Raw genomic sequence first — 22,861 nt, 5'->3', positions numbered from 1 at the left:
AACTAGACTCTCACTCTCAACATGGACACCACTCTCAGTAACCAACCACTGCCTCCTCCTTGTTTTTACTGAAAACATAAAATCTTAAATAATAAAAATAAAAAATATCCTCTCTTCCTGACCCATCATCAAAAGCTCTTGGTAAAAATACTCCAGCTAAAATATATTTTAAAACTTACTATCTAGATACTACTCCACCCTTGACTGGTTCAGCTCTCTACTCACTGGGAGACAACAAGCAGTAATGTGGCAAAACTCTCTCTGCCTGCTACCAAATAATACCATAGGAGTTCTCAAGGTTCCATATCTCTCCTCTTCATTCTCAGTCTGACATCAAAACCCAAACAGTCAAACAATAATCCCTCTGCCTGCTACATAATATCAAGATGATTCTATAATAATATGTTCCAATGCCTCTCTCTCAAAACAAAACTAACCCACCACTCAACACTAGACAAAAACAGAAGCAAAACCAAACAACCATCTCCTGATCTTAAAACCAACTTCTTTCCTTACTTCCTTCCAAATACCCTCCTAGCGACTGAAAACTTCACTATAAACCAACCTATAAAACCCATCTCTCCCCAACAACACCTATACAAAGCTATTAAAGCTATTAGAGTAAAAAATGACAGATTTGATCATCTCATATCAAACCCATTAAGTCAGTCAACAAGAACTGGGAACAAATATATAGAAGAATAAGCCTTAAAGCCCCCTCTTCTCCCGAATGCCAAGCAGCAACCCACTCTCTACACATCCACTCCCTCCTACCCTCCTGTCCTCACTCCTCATTCATCTGATGCTATCTCGCCAAGCTCTCATCCCCGCCATTCTACCACAGTGCCAGGTTAGCTCTACTCTACTTACACACAGAACACACTGACCCTAAAAACCTTGGATGATGGATATTCCCACACCTTCTTCACCAGTCCCACCAGTCCCAGGTCTCCAATTCAAAACTTAAACAGAATACCCACTAACTAAAAACTAAAAAAAAACTAATGACTCCCTACTCAATCTGTCCTCAGCAAACAGAGCAAACAGACAAAACAACCAAACATAATTAAAACTAAGGCTATTGGCCAACACCAACACCACTGGCAAAATAACTCTCTCCCTCCCAACATCCTAAATAACATTCTTCTTTCAACTTCAAATCAACTAAAACTCACTCCACATCACTCTGGCTGTTGGCTATGTCCTGGCTCCATCTAGCACTAACTCCCTAATAAAAAAAAAAACAAACAACTACAATTCATGTGATATACTGATAAAGACTGATAAAAAAAAGAAATATGTATCCTGTCTAACTCTACATTATACTGTGCCTATATATATTAATGTTGTTGTATTTACACATGTTGTAATCTCAGAAATAATAGTAATGGCAGTCTTGTACTTGTAAATAGCCTATCTATGTTTTTGTTAAGTCTTTTCGCTCATTTACTGTACCTAATATTATCAAATGTCTGTTGGAGCTTTTTTCTCCCGGCCTCCTTGAAAAAAACATGTATATCCAGTCAGACCATCCTGGTTAACAAATGTAAAATAAACAAATGTAAAATAAATAAAATAAATAAATAAATAATATTCATGTTTTATCACTGGAAAGATAGTATCATATATGGAAAGAGTAAAAAAGAGATATCTGTACTTGAAGATCAGGCTGTATTTTTTGGTTATCACGTTTGAGATGGGGTTCAGACTGGAGATCAGTAGAAAAAGACAAAATGGGTAGGTACAGCTTTGCATATTCCTATTTTCATGCTTAAATATTTTAAAATGTCTATAAATTCCTATGATTTTTGGAGTTATGTCATAATTGTTTTTTTACATATATGTTTAAAATGAAATACTTACTTTGATTTTATATGCAAAGTGAAAATGTGTGAAGAGTTTTCAAAGGAAATAATATGCTAGCATGTGATAACTGACTATGAGTTGCTTCCAAAGTTATAATTAATACCTAGAAGACGTTTGTGTAGGATGGGGAGCTGTGAATGCGAATGCTTTAGCAGATTTAATAAGGAGTTTTTGTTTATGCTGGGCATGACTAACATTATTTATTTTGTCTTATGTTGTCATGCTAGATTATTTCATTATGGTTATAAGTTCATAGGCAGGTACTAGGCTATTGGTCCTAGGGCCTATATAAGCCAAGCCAAAGAAGTACCCTGGCTTTTGCCACCCAAGAAAATTATTTTCCTGTGCCCCTGTCGAGCAGAGCCACAGAAATGATCCCGGGGGTGAATTTCCTATCTCCCATCCAATCATCAAGATTTTTCTTGAAGCGTGTTAATGAGGAGCTTTGCTTGATAGAGATAGGTAGTTTGCTCGAGGGTATGGGAAATCTCTTGGACAGGAATCTATCCCTCCAGCATGTTCTGTTTATTGTGGTGACAAGGTTTAGGTCCCTAGAGTGTGTAGCTCAGAAGGATTGGGATTTGTTTAAGTGAAGCATGTCCAACAGCTCTGGGTTTGACATATATTTGTATGTTAGGCAGAGATCGCCTCTGGGTAGGCGATATGCGATGGAGTAAAGCTGGTGTTTTTTGAGAAGGTCTGAGTAGGGTATCTGTTTGAGGCCAGTAATCCTCTTTGTGAGGTATTTCTGTGGCCTTTCTAGTTGTTATAGAATTCTTGTGTTGTACATACCAAAAGGAGCGTTGTACTCTATAATGGGTCTAATGAGTGATGGGTAGAGAGAAACAATGACCTCATTTTTCCTGGATGAGAAACCTTTTGTGTTGAGGTGTGCCATGTAGAAGGATTTCCTGACTACAGTGGCAATGTGATTATCAAAGGAGAGACTACTGTCCACCTGTGTCCCAAGGTCTCTCATCACACGTGAAGTAGACTACCACTTATGTGGTAGTTCATGGGTACAGAGTTTTTACTAAAAAGGATGACAATGCACTTTTTGGCATTGAGCTTGAGGCCATGGTTTTGACACCAGGCATCTGTCTCAGTGAGGCCCTTTTGTAGGATGTCCACATTATTACGAGTTTTGATTATGGCTCCTAGTTTGCAGTCATCTGCGAACTTCATTAGCCAAACACCTTCTGTGTTAGCCTGTACTTCTGAGAAGTAGATACCAAACAGGAGAGGACCCAGGACTGAACTCTGTGACACTCCACTTGTCACTAGTCTGAAGTCAGATTTGGAGTCTGCTACTTTCACAGTGTGGGTTCTGACAGTGAGCCAGTTGGCAACCCATCTTGTGACATAGGAATTTATACCTAGTTTAGTGAGTTAATCTATAATTCCAGAGTGGGGGATGGTATCAAAAGCCTTAGCGAGATCTAGATAGGCTGTGTGAACCACCTTACCCTCATCTATGGTTTTGGTGACCATTTCAAAGAAGTCTATCAGGTTGAGGAGACATGATCTGCCTTTTACAAACCCGAACTGGGTGGGGTCCAGAGTTTGAAGATTACCAACATCATTGTTTATAAGTTCCATGATGATATGTTCCATAGCCTTGCAGACCTGGCTCATCAGGCTAATGGGGCAGTAGTTCCTGAGGTTCACGGTGGCTCCCCCTTTATGGAGTGGGATAACCATCGCTGTGCGCCATTCAGTGGGCACAAAGCCTGAAGTGAGGCTATGACTGAACATGGTACTTAGGTGGAGTGCCAGTTCGTTCTGTAGTTCATGTAGAACGCAGCCTGGGATGTTGTCAGGTCCCATGGATGCTGTGTTCTTGGCTTTGGAGAGTGTGGTTTTAACCTGTTCAGCCATGATTAGAGGAACTTTACATTCTTCCGGTATAGAGACTGGCCATTTTGGGGGTGAGAGGGGGGGTAAAGATAGCACAGAACCTATCTGCCAGGATGTTGGCAATATCAGTTTGTTCTGTGCATTTAGTGCCATTGTGCTGTAGCTCAGAGCAGATCTGAGTGTTGCCATTGAGATTCTTGACATAGCTAAAGAATGCTTTTTGGTTGTCTTTAGAATCAGTGGTGATTTTGTTTTCATAACTAGCTTTGGAGGATTTTATGAGGGACCTCAGCTTTTTACTGAAGCTGACCAGAGAGTTCCTCCAATCATGGGATTTTACTCTTTTTTTGCAACAGTTTCTTTCTTCTGTTGTACAGTTTGTTTATGGCAGGGGACCATCAGATTGGCTTCCTCTTTTTGGAGGATAGCATCTTGGTTATGATAGGGATTGCATGATCCATGCACTCGTGTAAGTGCTTATAAAGTGCATTTGTGTAGGATTCAGCAGTTGTACCTCTATTGTCCATCTGTATTGGTGTCGTGAAGTTTGCCACTTCTATCTTAAGAAGCATGAAGTTGGTTTTGGAGAAATTTTTTATGGTGGTTTCCCTAATGGGGGGTGGAGGCGGGATGTGAATGTCTTGAGTGATTAGCTTGTGGTCGGATCAGACCTACGAGGAATTGACCTCTGGTGTGAAACACTGGTTGCCCATGTTGGTATATGACCAGGTCTAGGATATTGCTGCCCTTGGTGGAGGTGTGGATAAGTTGATCCAAGGCGTTGGAATTTATGAATTCCTGAAAACGTTGAACAAAAGAGTTGGTACATGAGTAGTTTTCCCAGTTAATGGTGGGGTAATTGAAATTGCCCATTATTAGGATGTTAGGTTGTACACTAATATTTTCCACTGTATCAAGAAATGAGGAGTGGGAATTCTGGGGCATGGTGGGGGATCTGTAGTAAGCTATAATTTGGATTGGGGTCTTGCCCAGAGTTAGTTGCACTTGGATAATCTCTAATGCATTATGCTGAGAAACTAGCCTGGAGTTGCGGATATCCTTAATGAATATGCACATGCCTCTGCCTTTAGTGTTTCGGTCCAGGTTAGGTGGCCGAAAGGTGTGGTATGAATTATAGCCTGGTAATGCAGGAGTGGTCTGTGGAGCCTTGAACCAGGTCTCTGTCACTGCACAGATGTCGATGTTCTCCATTTTAAGGAGTGCCTCAAGGGAGTGCATTTTGAGGTTTAGACTTCTAGCATTGAGTAGCATTACCCTCAGGTTTTGCTTGCTGGTACCTGTTATGGTGTTGTGTTTGTCATTTGAACATTACCTAAAAAAGGCACTATAGGGATGGCAAGAGCCTTTACCAGTATCTGGAATCCCAAGGGTGACAGGTGCAGGCCATCTCTGGCAAAGCATTGTGGTCTGTCGATCATGTCATCCCAGGCAGACAGATACAGGATCCCCTTAGAATGACACCAGAAGCTTAGCCAATTGTTGAAGTCAATCATTTTGTCCTTGTACTGTGGTATCATTCTGGGTGATGGCAGAATGCTACTCAGGGCTAGGGTCATACCTGCCTAGGCTACAAGATCGGAGAGCTCCTCCATGTCTCTTTTTATGTAGTCCAGGGAGGTACGTCTCAGGTCATTCACACCAACATGAACAATGACAGAGTCATATTTGTACTTGTTGTGGAGTGACCTGAGTGCATGCATTATGTGGCGGATCCTGGCACCCAACAGGTAGCTGACATTAACTTTCTCCTTGTTTAGCCTGGTGAGTGGAATATCAGTGTGCCTGACTATAGAGTCACCTATGACTAGAGTGTTGGGTACGTTGTTACGCCTTATGGGCTGTGGTTGAGTGGTACACTGAGTTTGTTTGGTATGTGTCATTTGGGTTGTGTTGGGGGAGTGGAGGTTGCTTGCATTTCTGCTTTGGAGGTCCCTGTTGCTTGGGCAGATTTTTATTGAGAGCCTCCATTAATGTAGGTGTGTGTGTTTTGTGTTTCTATGTGTGTGTTTTGGTGGTGTAGGTTTTACAGGACTATGTGATGAGTGTGGTGTGGTGCAAGTGTTTACCCTCTCCTCTTGACTGTCTAGTCCAGTCTTCAGTGAAGGGACCTTTGCTTCCAGTTTGACTATATAAGTGCATCTCTCACAGGTTGTAGTGTTGGGTGGTAGGAGAAGAGGGTTGTCTGTGTATATGAGGCAATTGCTGCATTGCCCCAAGATGCCCAGATTCATCAGGTAGACAGGAGAAAACACCGGGAGCTGATCTTTAGACATGCCTGGATGTCAAAATATAACATGCATATGACTGTACTTAAATACTTAATGTTTCATCATCAATATTTATGTTTATTTTTATGAACAAAATCAATTATGTGCGTTGTCTTTTTGCAGGTGACAAAACAGCACCTGACAGAGGGCACATTGTGTATCTGTGATATCAACATATTGAGAATTCTTATAACATTATGATTTTAGCAGAACTGCCTGCACATGATTATGTTAAAATTCTTATTCTATGATTACTGAATTTGTATTCTATAACTGACTCTGTTATGACTGTTTAATATTTAAACTGATTCACTGCATGGTATTCATATTTGAATTGCTTGGGTAGATTTTCATTTAGTATAGAAAAATTTGCTAATGGGGTGTCTCAGAGGATGTAATTGTAAAGTGCAGGTGACATGATGATGTTAAATGGACTGTATTATGTTACAAGTAGGTTGTATATTGGGAAGGTGTGTTACAAGACATCAGTGTATAAAGTTTTGCTAATGTATTCACTTGTGTTTGACTCATAGGTTCATAGCTTCATAGGTGTTACTAGGCAAATGACTACAAGGGCCTTTTTAAGCCTAGCCACAATTCCAAATCTCTGACAAGTTCCATTACCTCTGAGAAGTGTAAAGCAAGGACTTTGGCGATGAGACATTTCCAAGCAGAGGCCTGGGAGATGAACAATTTACAGGCCACCTGTGTCCATTAGAGACATAAGTGCCAAACCATGGATGTATTTCCTGTTCCACATCCATTTGTCCAAATTACACTTGAATTGATTTGGGGGGAACTCTGTTTCACGTGGATGGGGAGCCTGTTACAGTGAAGGAGTAGTCTCTGGGATACATACCTGTCTCTCCAGCAGGTCCTATTCATATCACAGGCAAGGGTTAAGTCTTTAGAATGGGTAATTCTGGTGCTGTTTGTTTTGCAGATATGCAGGAGGTCCATCAGAGTGGGATCTGACAATACTCTGTATGTCAGGCATAGATCTCCCCTCAACATCCTGTAGGAGACAGAATACAGGAATAGGGCCTTGAGACAGTCTGCATAGGACATATTGCTTACACCCTGTATTCTTTTAGTGAGGAACCTCTGTGGACTTCCAATTTGGCTAAAGCTAGTAGCTAAAGTTTCTACTAACTTAGCCTTTCTTAGAAACTACTACAGTGCTTAAACTTGATTAGCAAGCTCTCTGCTGTATGAACGTGTCACTACCATAGAAATACGTGTCACTATAGCCTTGTAAATAAATGTCAATTACATTAGTACTAAGCTGCTATGTAAAAATCTTGTTTTCTAGTCTTAAAATGTACTGTACCTCTTGTTGCTATTATTTGTAGTGGAGCTTTTCTCCCCGGGCCTCTACTGAAAATGGACATATATCCAGTTGGACTAGCCCAGTCAACAAATGTAAAATAAATAAATAAATTGTTGGATATGCCTGGTTAGGTACATACCAAAGGGGGCATTGTACTCAATGATAGGTGTGATGAAGGCCAAATACAGTGAAACAATGACTTCCTTGGACCTAGATGTCATACTTTTGTTTATAAGTTGTGCAACATAGAATGATTTCCTCGCTACTATAGATACGTGATGGTCAAAGACTAGATTACTGTCTATGTATGCCCCTAAGTCCCTGACTACTATGTCAGCTCTAAGGGGTGTGTTGTTAATATGATAGTTACAAGGGGTGGCTACTTCCTGAAGGATACTAATATGGATTTCTTAGCATTTAGTTTTAGTCCATGGCTCTGACACCAGTTGTTTGACTGTATCAGCCCTTCCTTGAGAACATTTGTGTCAGTGTGGGATTGAATGACTGCTCCTAATTTGCAATTATCTGAAAATTTAGGCAGCCAGAGGCCATTGACATTGGCCTTGACATTAGAGAAGTAAATGCCAAAAGGAGCAGTCCCAGGACCGATTCCTGAGGGACTCCACTTGTGACTAGCCTCTTTCTAGAGGTGGACTCCCCAGTTCTAACTTTCTGGGTCCTGTCTGTGAGCCAATTGGTTATCCACTAGGTGACATATGAGTTTGTACTTAACCTCTTGAGTTTGTCAACAATGCTAGAGTGGAGTATTGTGTCAAATGCCTTTGCCAGGGCAAAATTGGCAGTGTGAACCACTTTTTCCTCATCCATTGCTTTGGTGACCTTCTCAAAGAAATCCACCAGGTTGAGTAGGCAGGATCTGCCCTTGACAAAACCCAACTGGGTTGGGTCCAGTCCCTGGAGGTTTACTATATCATTAATGATCATCTCCATGATAATTCTTTCCATGGCTTTACATATAAGACTAGTGAGACTTATGGGTCTGTAGTTTCCAGTGTCTGTAGATGACCCACCTTTGTGCAGAGAGATGACTGTTGCTGTTCTCCATTCATGAAGCACAAAGCCTGTTTGGAGGCTACAATTAAATAGCAATTCTATAAGGCCCAATAGGTCATGTTTCATGCTATTTAGAGGCATCCTGGAATATTTATTTATTTCTTTATTTTTGTTTATTTATTACATTTGATTACCGGGTAGTGTTCAACTGGGCATGCAGCCCATTTTCAGTGGAGACCCGGGAAGAAAAACTACAGCATTAAGTTTTATATATATATATATATATATATATATATATATATATATATATATATATATATATATATATATACATAATATTAAGGTTTGTAATACTGAACAAAATCACCAAACCATACAATAATTGTCAGCATGCAAGAATTGATATAACCTATTACAGATAATACACGAGACCATATTGATAACTTATTATATATAAAATACAGGAGCGAATATTGCTACAGAGGAAGCAGTATCAGACATAGAGGGGTTGGGAGGGTGGCCTAATGGTTAAGGTGTTTGCCTTACAAACACAAGGTGCAGGGTTTGAGTCTCACAAGGGATAATTGGCTAGGCTTAAAATGGCTAGCAAGGGCAGTTAGCTTAGTACTAACCTATGAACCTATTAGGCTCATGGGTTCTGGGAACCTGAATACAGAGTGGTGCATCTTGTACATGAAGTGTGTAAAAATGTAAAATAGTCATAGGGAGGAGAAGAAAGATAAATGGACATTGTAGTAATCTTTTTTAGAAGATAGTTGAGCCATAAAACACATGAAACATGCATGGGGTGAGGGGGGGGGGTAGAATTAGATCTGGGTTTAGCCGGTGAAAAGCAGGGGCAGAGCCAGTTGTCTAAGAGGTGATCCTTTAGCTTAGTTTTGAAGGAAGGATGGCAGGGAAATAGTGCCTGGGCTCATTGAGGCAGTGTTCTTGGCCTTAAAGAGAGTAATAAGGACCTGTTCCCTGGTGATATCAGGAGGAGTTATATTTGATGGCACTTCCTCAGAGAAGGCTGAGTGGCAGAGAGGGGTAAAGCTGGAGCTGAATTTGTTGGCCAGTAGGTTTGCTATATCTTTTGTCTCAGTTTAGGTAGCTCCATTTACAATGAGCTCTGCACACAATTTTGTATTGTCTTTGAGGTTGCAGACATAGCTAAAGAATAAATGAAAGCCAAAAAGTTGCAGATTAGGCAAAGGTTGAATATACCCACAAACAAGCAGAGAGAAAAAAATCCAGGGTCTGACCACCATGGCTTCTTCAGACCATTTCAAAACATAGTAAACCATCTTCTTATATAGAAATTTAAAAATATAATTGACAAATCCATGTTACTAAACATTGAGTGAACATCCAATCAGATACCATCAAAAAACAACATCTTTTACATACTGTGACTGTTCTAGAATCAGGTTAACAACCAATAAAAATATAGGAGTTCATTCATACACCGATAAAATTCACTGTTATCATAAATATGCAGTGACAATATGTATCAAAGGAAGAAACTAGCTAACAACAAATAAACAATCGGTGTTCTCTTCAAAATTCAGTAGCAAAACCGTTATTAACACTTCATTTAAATATACACCCTTCTATATAATTTATTACAATCAGGTCAAAAGATCGTATTGAAAATTGGCACAATGGTTAATGCTTCAATCTCAGAGATACAAGGTGCAGGGTTCAACACCCCCACAAAACAACTATTCCTATTGGTTTGACATCAGTTAAAACGCTAGCTAAATAAAACAACTAAACACACATTTTGACCATCTCAGTAACAAGTGGAGCACCACACCCACAAAGCCCATTCACTGCAGATCCACATGACATCACCGTGCAAACTGGGGCACACCAAAGGAATGCAACTCCCATTCCATTCACATATAACACTCTACTTGTTATTGATTGTTAGTTAGTTTCTGCCTTACATCCATATTGTTACTGCATATTTATGACAACAGTAAATTTTGTTGGTGTATGAATGAACTCCTATATTTTTATTGGTTGTTAACCTGATTCTAGAACTGTCACAATATGTAAAGGTTGCTGTTTTTTGATGGTATCTGAATGGATATTTAGTCAGTATTTAGTAACATTTAGTAACAAGGATTGGCCAATTTTAAATTTCTATATAAAAAGATGGTTTACTAGGTTCTTAAATGGTCTGAAAAAGCAATATTTTATTGACATGAAAGCATTAACCTTTTTATCTTTCACATCAATAAATGTATGTGTGGTGTCAAGCCATGTTGGTTGGAGCCTGGAATTTTTTCTCTCTGCTTGTTTGTGTATTTTTACATTTCAATATAAGAATATGGTTTAATAGGTTCTGAAATGGTCTGAAGAAATGGTATTTTGTTTCTGTGAAAGTGCTGACCTTTTTATCTTTTTCGTCAATAAATTTACATATGGTATTAAGCCGTGGTGGTCATAGCTAAAGAATGCTGTGTGGTTGTTCTTGGCCTAGGAGGCCAAATTTACCTCAAATTTGGCATTGGTAGACTTTATTTGTCCTCTGAGCTGTTTGTTTAGTTTGATGAAATTGTTTTTATCCTGCTGGGTGTTGCAAATACCCCTCAGCTGTCCAGATTTTCATAGAATGTCCAGATTTTTGCCTCATATTTTTTGGTCTATTTCTCCTAAAATTTGTGGTTTTCTGACAAATCACTGGGATGATCTGAGGATTGAAATCACTAGATAATGACATACATTTGAGTTTCAGACTTCAAATCCTTCAGAAAATGTATGTTGATGCAAACCCTGTTACTCTTGCAACCTTGTAAGCTTATAAGAGCAATATGTTAAATCTCTCCCTATTTTTGGGCCTTTGTCCCCCATTTTATTGGGCTTTGTCCAGTTTTCTTGCACTAAAAGGTTGAGGGGTATGTTGCTGTACCTCCTAATTTTTGCCATGATTTTCATTCTTCTGTTATACAACCTATTTATTTTGTGATTGTACCAGGGTGTTTTTTTCGGGGGGTTTTTTGAGTTAATTCTGTACTTCTTCCTGGTGGGTTCAGCTGTCTCGATCCAGCTGTTAACATGCTTGTACAGGGTTTCTGTGAAAATTTCTACATAGGTAGCAGTGTTCTGATGGTTTATGGAGGCTTGAAATTTTGCAAGGTTCTCATTTGGGATGGTTACCTTGGGTTTGATAAAAAAAGCATTAAAGATATGGTGAAAATAGTATCAACAATTCATGCTGATGAGCGTATAAGAAAAGTCAGCTGTGTAGCCCATCTTATTCTAAACACCGCACCTTATTAAAAAGTAGTATTGGATAAACTGAAATATTCAGAAAGGCATCAACAAGGTTTCGTTTGAGGTTGTGGTGGTGCAGCGGTTAGCATTGTCACCTCACAGCAAGAGGTATTCTGGTTCGATTTTTGGCTGGAGCGCCTTCTGTGCAGAGTCTGCATGTCCTCCCTGCAGTTAAGTGAGTTTAAAGACATGCAGGTAGGTGTGAGCATGTGTGGGTGTGCCTTCTTTGAAGGGTGGGTGCCAGGCTGGAAACTCGAGACTTTAAAAATTCACTGCCAATCATTAGTCGACTCGAGCTCAGCTGTGGTGACCCCAAACTGAGAAAAGCAGAAAGAGAGAGAGAGAGAGAGAGATCAGAAATGTTTAGTTTAATTAGTATTGTGTGTTACTTAGAGTTACCCTCAAGCTAGTGTATTTGACAATGTCTGATCTAATTATGTTTGAAAATTTCTGCTTAGAATGCACCACTGAGGAAGTTGACTGCAGATCAGGAAATCCAGAGCTAAAAATAAATATCAGTGCTAGAAAACAATGTGACAGGTACACTGCACCATGGCTGGGTAGCGTAGTGTACAGCACTATTTGTCATGGGTTCTGGTGATCTGCAGGGTGTGGGTCATTCTAAGACACAGATAGTACAGCCATAAAAGGGAGAGGACTAGGGAAGAATGCAGTGAGCACCTTGAATACATGATGATATGGGAATGAGGTACTCCATGCAGATAAGCCAAAGGCAGCATGCAAATAACAACACCCAAAATGTCAGATCACTTTAGATCTGTATAAAACAAGCATCATATGCTGCATACTTATCTTTAATACCAAGACTGATGGCATACAAGAGTGTAATAATGCTAGGATCTGCAACAGCTGTAGCTCATAAGTCAGTGACTGCAGTATTGCCTGTTGCAGGCAAAGATGACAAAGGAAAATATACAGATGATGACGCAGTATCAGCACTCAGAGCAGCAGACTGTGAATCATTTCTGTAAGGGTCAAACTTAGTCAAACTGTGTCTCCCATTAACAGAATCAACAGGAATGCATTGTATGTCCATATATGTGGATGCTAATATAGTTATATGTTTAATCAGGTTTACCTTTATACCGGCGATCTCAAAAAGGTCGACCACTCTTCCGTGAACTCCGAAATGCGAATGTCCCAAATGACAAAAACCACATATGTGAACGGCTAAATCTCGCCCTCTTTTGACCCATGGTAGCGCTGGTGTGGACATGTAGCGCAGCCGGAAAGATCAAAATTTTACATTGTTTTGACATTTAAGAAGGGTTGCCGTTTCAAATTCACGGAAAACGGGTCGACGAAGTGGTAGGTAGATCTTATGTGATCGACGATATAAAGGTAAATCGTTTAATCATGTTCGGTACATGGACCATTCGCTCACCAACTGAGGAAATATTAGGTACAGAACAGACCTTTATTCTCCAAGTGTACAGTAATGAGAAAGTTGAAAAAACTGTGCTGTTGTCTTGTTTGTGCCATCAACTGCCACACAGCATGATAACTGTGCTAATGAAACTAGTTATCAGTCAAACCTGTGAGTTATTACCATGGTGAAGGCATGCTGTCCCTAGCCATGCACATTATGGTGCCCATGAAGGATTTTGACCATTGTGCTTGTACACATGACATGTATAAGTCTGTAGTGCCTTGGCACAGTACTACAATAATTCCTAGCATTCTATTGCAGTGCTAAGGACACAGTCCCATCACCGTGAAGTACTATAATGCACAACATGCAATCTACAAATATGCATCCATTCACATGTGGCAAGCTGTTTGCGCCTTCATTGAATATCATTACATAGCAGTGGTCACCTGAGATAGTATGGAATGTGGGTCTTCAGCACCATAACAGGGAGAGCAAAATGTTTCCAGTTCTTCTTGCAAAGGCCACTTTTTCTATTTCACTTGCTGTTTACAGAAATGTAGAAATGTAGGCAGAAGACCATTATTCTTTGATGGCAGTCTAAAGGACTGAGAACATAGTGTTGTGCTATCTATGAACAATTTCAGCCATGGTTTCCAATGGGTTAAAGTTGAGTTAGACTTGCACAACAGAAATTACCAATCTGAATTGGCAAGTGAGTCTGAAGACATACTATGCCCACACAACTGTTTTGGAGTATGTATAAGCCAGTAACAGAGTTATTTATCTAAGAAAATGATCAGTGATGATCATGAACAATAGTACATGTGATAAAATGCAAAAAAGTGTAACATTGTCACTTTTGGTAACTAATCCCTGTCTTATCATATTGTATACTCATCACACCACTACAAAATGTAAATATACTCAGGGACACAGGAACTTGAGTTGATAACTGCCTCTGTTTTGACCATCATGTGACAATGGTTGTCAGAAAATTCTTTTGTTTAGCAGAGCTAATTGCCAAAGGAATATCAATGTCTAAAAAGGTAGTCATTCAGCATTGATTAGACCAATTATTGAGTTTATTGCACCCTTAAGGATGTTATAAAGATCTCAAAGGTTGTGAAACAAAAATGATCACAGGCCTAAAGTTCATGAGCTATCAAGAGTGACTGGAAGCTCAATCTCTTTATGCAGTGTCTTATAAACATTTAAAGGGAGATCTTTGAATCATTTACAAAGTCATTACAGACCTGGTTGTCCTGTACTTCCTGTACCTCTGCAAGTCCAATATCCTCACATGTGCTAGAATCAGGAACCCAAATCTTTATCAACAAATAAGTAAAACATGGGGAACTAAAGGTTTATAATATAGCATCTTCCAAACCCCTGGAATAAACTTCATCTGCATGTTACACAGTACAGCTCAGTACCTTCCTTTAATAATAACCTGGATGACTGGATGGGTAGTCAAAAATTGTCCTCTTGAATTGGCTAAAATGGCCCTCCTGTAGAGAGGATGAGCAGCAAGATGGAGAGTAATGGTAAGATGTGAATGGTCATTAAACTTACGGCCTTGGAATATGTATGCAATTTATGAAATGCATTAATTGACTCAAGTACTTAATGACAATATGGGAGATTGTAAACACTAAAGATTTAATGAAGACATTTTTGTTTTGTTATGAAATAAATGGGGGAGGGCACAGTAAAGGAATAACCAGGTGTGGTAAAAGATTGAGATATCTGTAATAAAGTCAAAGTTAAAGTAAACTTTATTGTCATTCAGAATTCACACAAGTGCAAAATCTGAATGAAACTTTATGTCTCCGGACTCAATGTGCAGACAACATATAGACTATTTTCACAGACATTTATACATATAACACCTAGCTATTACAGCACAAACATGCAGATAGACAGAGCAATACTAAACATAATTAGAAACAAATTTTTACACTTTTTGCAGTGACCACTTACCTGCATGAGACTTTAGTATTGAACAGGCACTTGTTAAGAAATTGCATTGACCCTTGCACAGAAAAAGACATTTGAGTACTGTACTGTGAACATTAGAGTATTGCACTATAGATCTTAAAGCATTAAACTATGGTTAATTTATAAATATGCAACATGTATTCTACTGAAATAGTGATATTTTACTGCATTGCTACTTCCCTAGATGGCCTATAAGTTACAGTCATTGTGAATATTGTACTAAGTATTAGATGGGACAGGTAACTAGGTTAATGCACAATTTGAGATAAGCTTCTACAGTTTCTACTGACCCAGATGGCCATCGTGGAGTGTAGTTGTTACTAGAGTTCAGCAGCCTGATGACATTAGAGAAGACGCTGATCCTGAATCTAATAGTTCTGCAACATATGCTTCGGAAGCACTTTCCAGATGATAGAAGCAGGAACAGTCTGTAAGCAGGGTGAGTGCAGTCTTTAATTATTCTTCTGGCCCTGCTGAGACATCTGGATAAGTACAAGTCATGGGCAGGTGGTAAGGTGGTCTTGATGATCCTTGCAGCTGTCTTCACCACTCTCTGCAGTGATCTACGCTGAGGTAGAGCAGCTTCCATACCATACCAGGAGGTTGTTCATCAGGTTGTTTTCTGTAATACCTCTGTAGAAAGTATTGAAAACTGTCAATGGGAGATTCACCCTCTTCAGCCTTCTTAAAAAGTAAAATGAAATGAAAGTGGAATGTGGGACTATTTTATGAATCTAGTAAAAGTTTTGGGTCTGGGTCAGGAATTGTTAATCCTACTGATTTTTTATAATTTATTTATTAAAAGGAACTTAATGAAGATAGAAGGGAGATGAAACTTACTGTAAAAAGATAAGTATAATGGCAGCAAGACAGAAAGGTTGAAAGGGCGATGTCTTAAAAAATAACAAAAGGATGGAAATTATAGTATATATATTTTGTACAGATGAACATAAAATACTTATAAAAACACTATGACTAGACTTGTAAGGAATGTATAATTTGCAAATAAATAATGAGGAAACTTCTGTGTGTGGAAGATCTAAGATTCCCTAGAGTTCAGGCACCTAATAAAAACCATGCTGTGAATATCCCACCTAATAACAGGTGGTAGAAATACTTTCTTTAAAAGCTTTCCAAAGTATAAATCCACTAATGAAAGTAGAGAAGCACAAGCTAGTTCAAATCAAATCTTCTTTATAAGTTTTGAACTCCATATAAATAGAATTTTGTGTTTAAAAATTCAGTTAAGAAATATAGAAATACCTTTAGGTACTAATTTCAGTTTTACACACTCCTGAAGATACAGAATATCATAACTTAAGGACTTGTACTGGTAACTGTTTTTACTTGAATTCTTTAAGAACTTTAATAATGATGTTAAAAACAATATCACAAGAATTGGGTTCACATCTAAGGTTTAAATTATCTCTAGAATCACCACTGTTGTCGGCCATTCTGGAAACCACTGCAAACTGAATAAACAGCTCTAGAAATAGTGTAAATCCATTCCAGAGGATAAACAGTAAACTAGAAGAACCAAGACATTTTAATGTGAAATAGTTAAGCACTTTTGTCAACAATCACAAGTTGATTTTCTCAGAACAATATTAAAAATTACGAAAGCATCTTTATATGGTAGAAGTCACAGAACTTTCTAATATCACAACAAGTGGAAACAACAAAGTGTTGTCAGTTCTTTTAGAAACAGTGCTAAATTACCATTAGAAATTCTACTGTCCAGATTAGGAGGCAAACTTGTTCATCCTGTTTGCATTATTTCATTTTAAGACTGTTCAGCACTTTTTATTATACTCTCTTGCTAAAATAATTGCATAATAACATCACGTCCTTCTAAAAAAAACTTGTCATCCAAAAATCAGTCGAGATACTAGTATCATTTGTCCTTCTGTGAAAATTGTAATTTATAAATTGAATGATTACTTGAATAATGTACACATTTATTAACAAAATTAGGCTTTCTGCAACTATTACTGACAAAACACATTTTCTCTTTTTCTTTGTACATCCAGAAAATGAATGCAGGGTGTTTCACATCTGGATGGAACTTTGCTGTATGTACTGGGAGAGGGAAGAGAGCCCGAGACTGTGCAAATGTGCAGTTTGATGTAGTGTGAGCCATCTCTAAAACTCCAGTGGGGAAGGCTTGTCATATATTTTAAAATAAATTTAATTCCCTGGTAGACTAGTGAGCTTGCACACCTGTCTGTCATTATGAATAGGTATCATACAGGTATGATGGCCATGCCATACTACAGGTAGCGCTCCCGCACTGGAAAACCTCATTTCCATGTAGTTCCACCTCTATGTTAGAAGTAGCTTTCAGATGCAATGCCGCATTTAACATATAGGTGGAACTGCTGCACTAGAGAACATCAGGCAGACTGAATGGATTTGATAAGTCTGGGCTATGTTCAGAACAGGAAATGAGATTCATTAAGATAAAATGTTACAGGCTTTCATTACCTGTTTCTGTCATAGTGGGACTCCCCTTAATTCAATACCTAGATTATTGAACTATGGACTGTTTGGTCTCTTATTACATCATCAGATGATGCAGGATTAGGAAGTAATTTGATAGCTGCTCAGCATATAATAAATACAAACTCATATTTATTAAACTTTGTAAATATAAACCCACTGAAGTAACTAAAGTAAAATCTACATATTATAGAATAAGAAGGCCTACGTGGTGACAGTATACGTAGAGTAAAAAGAGGAGGTAAAAACATTGCAAATGATCTTTACGCCATTTTCTAAACACATTTTATAAACAGCATTACACATATGGTTAGCTACAGATTTACCACTAGTGTCACTTTCTGGAGAACTGGAACATTTTTTTATCACAATGAACAAGTATAATGTGAGTATTTGTGAAAAAAGTACATAATAAGTAACACTGAAGAAAGACTTATTTGAGATAGGTTTCAAAAGGGTATTTCCTGCCCAACTGTATGTAAGATGTTCATAATATGAAAGTTTTAATTGTCGAAATAATTAATGTAGAAGACATCACAACAGAGTTTATCATAAATGAACATGATACTAAAGCTGATGAGAGAAAGGGAGATTTAGAACCTAACAATAGTTTTGATGTTCTAATAAAAAAGGAAAGTGAATAATCAGAAGTTAATGAATCCATAGACCTAGGAATTAGATTACATAGGCCATAGTCTAAGAAAAAAAGAAAGAATGAATGACTTAATTGAAATTAGGGAAATCTTCTCAGAAATGCTTATGGTTTAAATAGTTTGTCAGTACTTGTTTACAAATAGTAAAATCAGAAGATACATTAACTTAAAGTAGTTAAAATATAAATCATTTACTTATAGTACAAAAGGTTTAATGTGTATTTGAAAGAAGAAAATATTGCATAATCGTGTGAGGAGGTTATTTGATCATTCAGAGCAGATAAATGATTAGGTATTGTGATTTCAGTAAACTAAAGTTCAAGTTCTTAAAACTACTCTCCTGAAAATCAAGTGGTTGATGACCAACCACACAAAAATTTAATTTTGTACAGCTTAAGCTCCTTCATAGTGTCAACTACTTTGGTCATCTTTATCAGAATAAAAGAAAACTTTACATGTTCTAAAGTAAAAAAAAAAAGTTTTTAATTCCATATAAATAGGATCTTGCAAAGAAATTCAGTTAAGAAATATATAAGTACCTTTATATGTTAAATGTGCATAACATGACTGTTTTAATCATTGAAATAATTAGCATGTGTGTGTGTGTGTGTGTATGTGTGTGTATCTACACACACACACACACACACACACACACACACACACATGTTTATAAGACAATGATGGAACTTGTAGGGTAGCATAGCATTTGTATTACATCTGAAAAGAAATGCAGATAGTAACGTATGCATGATGTATGTACTTTTTGTCTACAAATTAAGGCAATTACTATGATAATGCTGGAGGATTTTGACTGATTCAATACCAAACATATTTGGCAAGTGATGTTAACTATAGCGCTGGTTAAATGGGAAACAACAAGCACGAGAAATGAAATAATGAAAGCTGAGGTAAGCGGATCCTGAGTTTGCCAGAGTTAATAAGTTTACTTGACGGAGAATACATAAAGGCAGGTGTGTCGCTTACATATTTGGTAATCAAAACAGATTGGAAGTTCAAAATGGGTAGCAAGGTCATATACATTTATGTTATTCATATAAAGTAGGTAGATAACTGCGACTCAACAGAAAGAAGAAAAGTTATATTCAGAAAGGATATAGACATAATTATGGACAAGAAAATAGCCATAACAATTACTGTGAAGGGTGACAGAGTGCTATGATTTAAGACAATTTTGCAAATCATAAACTGAATAATGATATAAATGGAAATCAAAGCTGAAATTAGAATGCAACTAAGATAGATGTTGTATCTGGTAATGACATTAGGGCTGAAGCTCAAAGAAGGTAGAATATGAGGCATGATTCTATGGTCATAAAATATGTTGTAAAAGAGAAGTTCAGTAAATAGAAATTAGAATGGATAATGTTGAGATAAATGTGGACACAAAGAAATATTCATGAGCAGGTACTGTGGATAGATAATTATGATTTAATGCATTTATGATCTAAATACTGGCATACAATTAAGGTAAAGCTAAAGTTTACATACTGAATGCAGATTAAGAAAAGATGAAAATTATGAAAAAGTATATATAATGTATAACAAACTAGTCAGGTACAAACATTTAGACATGAATAAAAACATTACAATCTAAAAGTTGTATAGTTCTAGAAAAGTAAGTAGACTGGAGGGTGTAGGTAAACAGATTTTGATTAGCCATAGGAAATATAAAGAAAAATACATTGAAAATGTTATGAAAAAGTAGATTTGTATATGGAAGAGATATGTAAAGAATAATCAGAAAAGGCATGTTGTATATGAGTTTGAACAAATGTTTGGAAAAAGAAATACAGACATTTGATGGGAATATTATAATGAAACTTTGTGCAATAAAGTAAAGCAAATTATGCATCTGGACAAATGAGTTACATTTTAAAGAGTACATTAAAATGAAAAAAAAAATGTACAGATTTAATTAGCTTTGTGTGAAAAAAATGCTCGAAGATTTAAACATTTGGAGGCTATTGCCTTAATTAATATACCTTATAAATTATTATTTAAATTATCCAGTAAAGACTGAGGAGTAGACACATGACCTGGATAATGCTAGATGCTTTAGAAACAAATAGGAGTAAGAATATATTGGAGATTTTTGATTGCTTGTTAGAGATATGATAGGCAGTATAATAATAAGAGAAAAATGGGATGAAAAAATGATAATTTGTGATGTGCCAAAGCATACAAGAATGGTAATCACTGTCAGGAGATAAATATATGTTAGAAGGTTTGTAACACTAGTAATACTATGTGAATTTAGGGTTCAAGAGCAGGATGGACGTTTTAGGTTTAAGAAACATCATGAAATTTAGAAATAGGGTGTAGGAGTGGAGTTTTAGGTTCAGGGAATGGTCAGATACTTTAGTGTTAAGAAGGGGGAGTAGAGATTTTGTTTGAGAGAGTGATCAAAACATAGATTTAAGTAGGATTTTTAGGGTTAGGAAATGATTGAGGACTTAAGGCTGAGAGAGGTGGAATGGAGTTTTAAGTTAAGGTAGTGATTTGGCAAGTTAGTGTTACAGAGCTGCAGCAGAAATTTGTGGTTGGGGTTAAGGAATGAGGGCTCAGATTAGGGTTAGAGACAGGGTGGGAATTTTAGGATTAGAGTTAGATCTGTTGTAGGGCTATTCAGTTCAGTAGAGCCAAGTGGAAGGAGGGCTAGATAGTTAAGTAGGATCAGGCTAGTGGAAGTTAGGGCACCAGCCATTTAGATCAGGCAGCAGTGAGCATGTATGCTATGAGCTACGAGCACATAGGCACTTATAGTAGACACCATATGGGGTCATTAATTGTAGTAATTTGGTTTTAAGACTCAACCCAAGGAAAAGAAAAAATGTATATTGAAGAGCCCAAGGAGATATAAATTTAGTAATGAGCTTTTTTTTTCGTTTTTAATCTTTTTAACAGGACTTTGAGGACGCAGAAGACTTTAATAGTACAAATTGTTCTAAGTATATATAAAGAATGCTGGGAAACAAAGAAGTTTATAGGAGAATAACATGTCTAAAATAGGATTTAAAATGCTGGATGTTTTAAGAAATTATAAATTTGAAATCTTCCCCTATGACATCAAAAAGTGAAACGTGAATGGCATTGTTAAGTGATGAGACAGTATGCTATTTTCTAGCTTGGGAGAGTTTAGAAGGCAAAATGTAAGATGCTATTATGTTAACAAGATCAAATTTCAATAAGCAGATAAGTTTTGTGAGATTTTCCATGGAGATTAACTCACCAGAAATTAGCAGTGGAAGAACATATAAATATAAGCTGCATAAGGAAAAACATTTTGGTATGCAATATAATTAAAAGTTTTGAGACAGTTGAATTTATCCAATTAAAAATCAATATAGTTTATGAGAAGTTTGAAGTTATAACACACAATAAGATTAAATAAGATTTAAAAAAATATATTCCCTTTAAAGGTATATTTTTGAAAAATATGGAATGGAAGTTATTCACTTGTACCATATTTGGAATAATCTAAGAGAGACTAGACAGTAAAAACTGTATTTTGACCGAGTTAGACAAAAAATAAGGAGAAAATGACAGATAACCAATGTGAAAATATTATGTTTTATGATAATATATATATATATATATATATATATATATATATATATATATATATATATATATACACATACACATATATAGGGTCTATATTAGATGAGAGAAAGTTCCTCTTTGCGAATGCTCACATGAGCGAATATTGCAGAACTCGAAACCGCAATTGTGAGATCGCGGAACAGTGAAGATGGGAATATTTGCCCTTTCCTCACTGTAGTGCAATCTCTTGGAATATATATTTGGGGGGTTGTGGGTGGCGCAGTCCCCCAGAATTGCAGTTTTGAGTACCTGGATATTCGCTTATGTGAGCATTCGCTAAGATGAACTGTCGTTCATCTAATATAGACCATATTATATATATGTGTATATATGGATTCACTTTATAATTTCAAAAGACTGAAATACCAAATTTCAATATTTCAAAATCATAAAGTCAAACATCCATAATTCCGACAGCACACAATCGCGAAACACACAATCACGAACACGTACACACCATGCACCACACAACACATACATCATCCAACCCACACGACAACAAACAAAACACACACATACACAAAAACACAAACAAACAAACCTACACAACATGTAAGCAGGAGGACAAGCCACCCACACCCCCCTACTTATATATACTAACTCCGAGATCGCACAGACACAAAAAGGAAACACACACCCACAAATTTCACAGTCCCTCGCACACACACAAACATCACACATATACATACAACACATCCAACACTTACACACATTCAGGCACACTCAAACTCTCACACAAAACCCTTACAAAACACTTACTTACCTTCAATTGCACCTACATCCATACACAATACACTCCCAACACCGCACGCCATGTACTGTAAGCCATAACTGCAAATTCGAGATATTCAAATTCGTGATTATGCACTTTCACGTTTTTGAGTTTTCAACTTTATGATTTTGAAATACTAAAATTTTGTATTTCAGTATTTCGGAATTATAAAGTGAACCTATATATATATATATATATATATATATATATATATATATATATATATATATATATATTATGATGGTATAGGTGAATTACTAAATGAGGTTTGGGACAAACCAG

The sequence above is a fragment of the Protopterus annectens genome, chromosome 2.part0 (assembly GCF_019279795.1).
Source record: "Protopterus annectens isolate FY-2018-M chromosome 2.part0, PAN1.0, whole genome shotgun sequence".
Taxonomy (NCBI): Eukaryota; Metazoa; Chordata; order Ceratodontiformes; family Protopteridae; genus Protopterus; species Protopterus annectens.
This window is presented reverse-complemented; position numbering follows the sequence as displayed.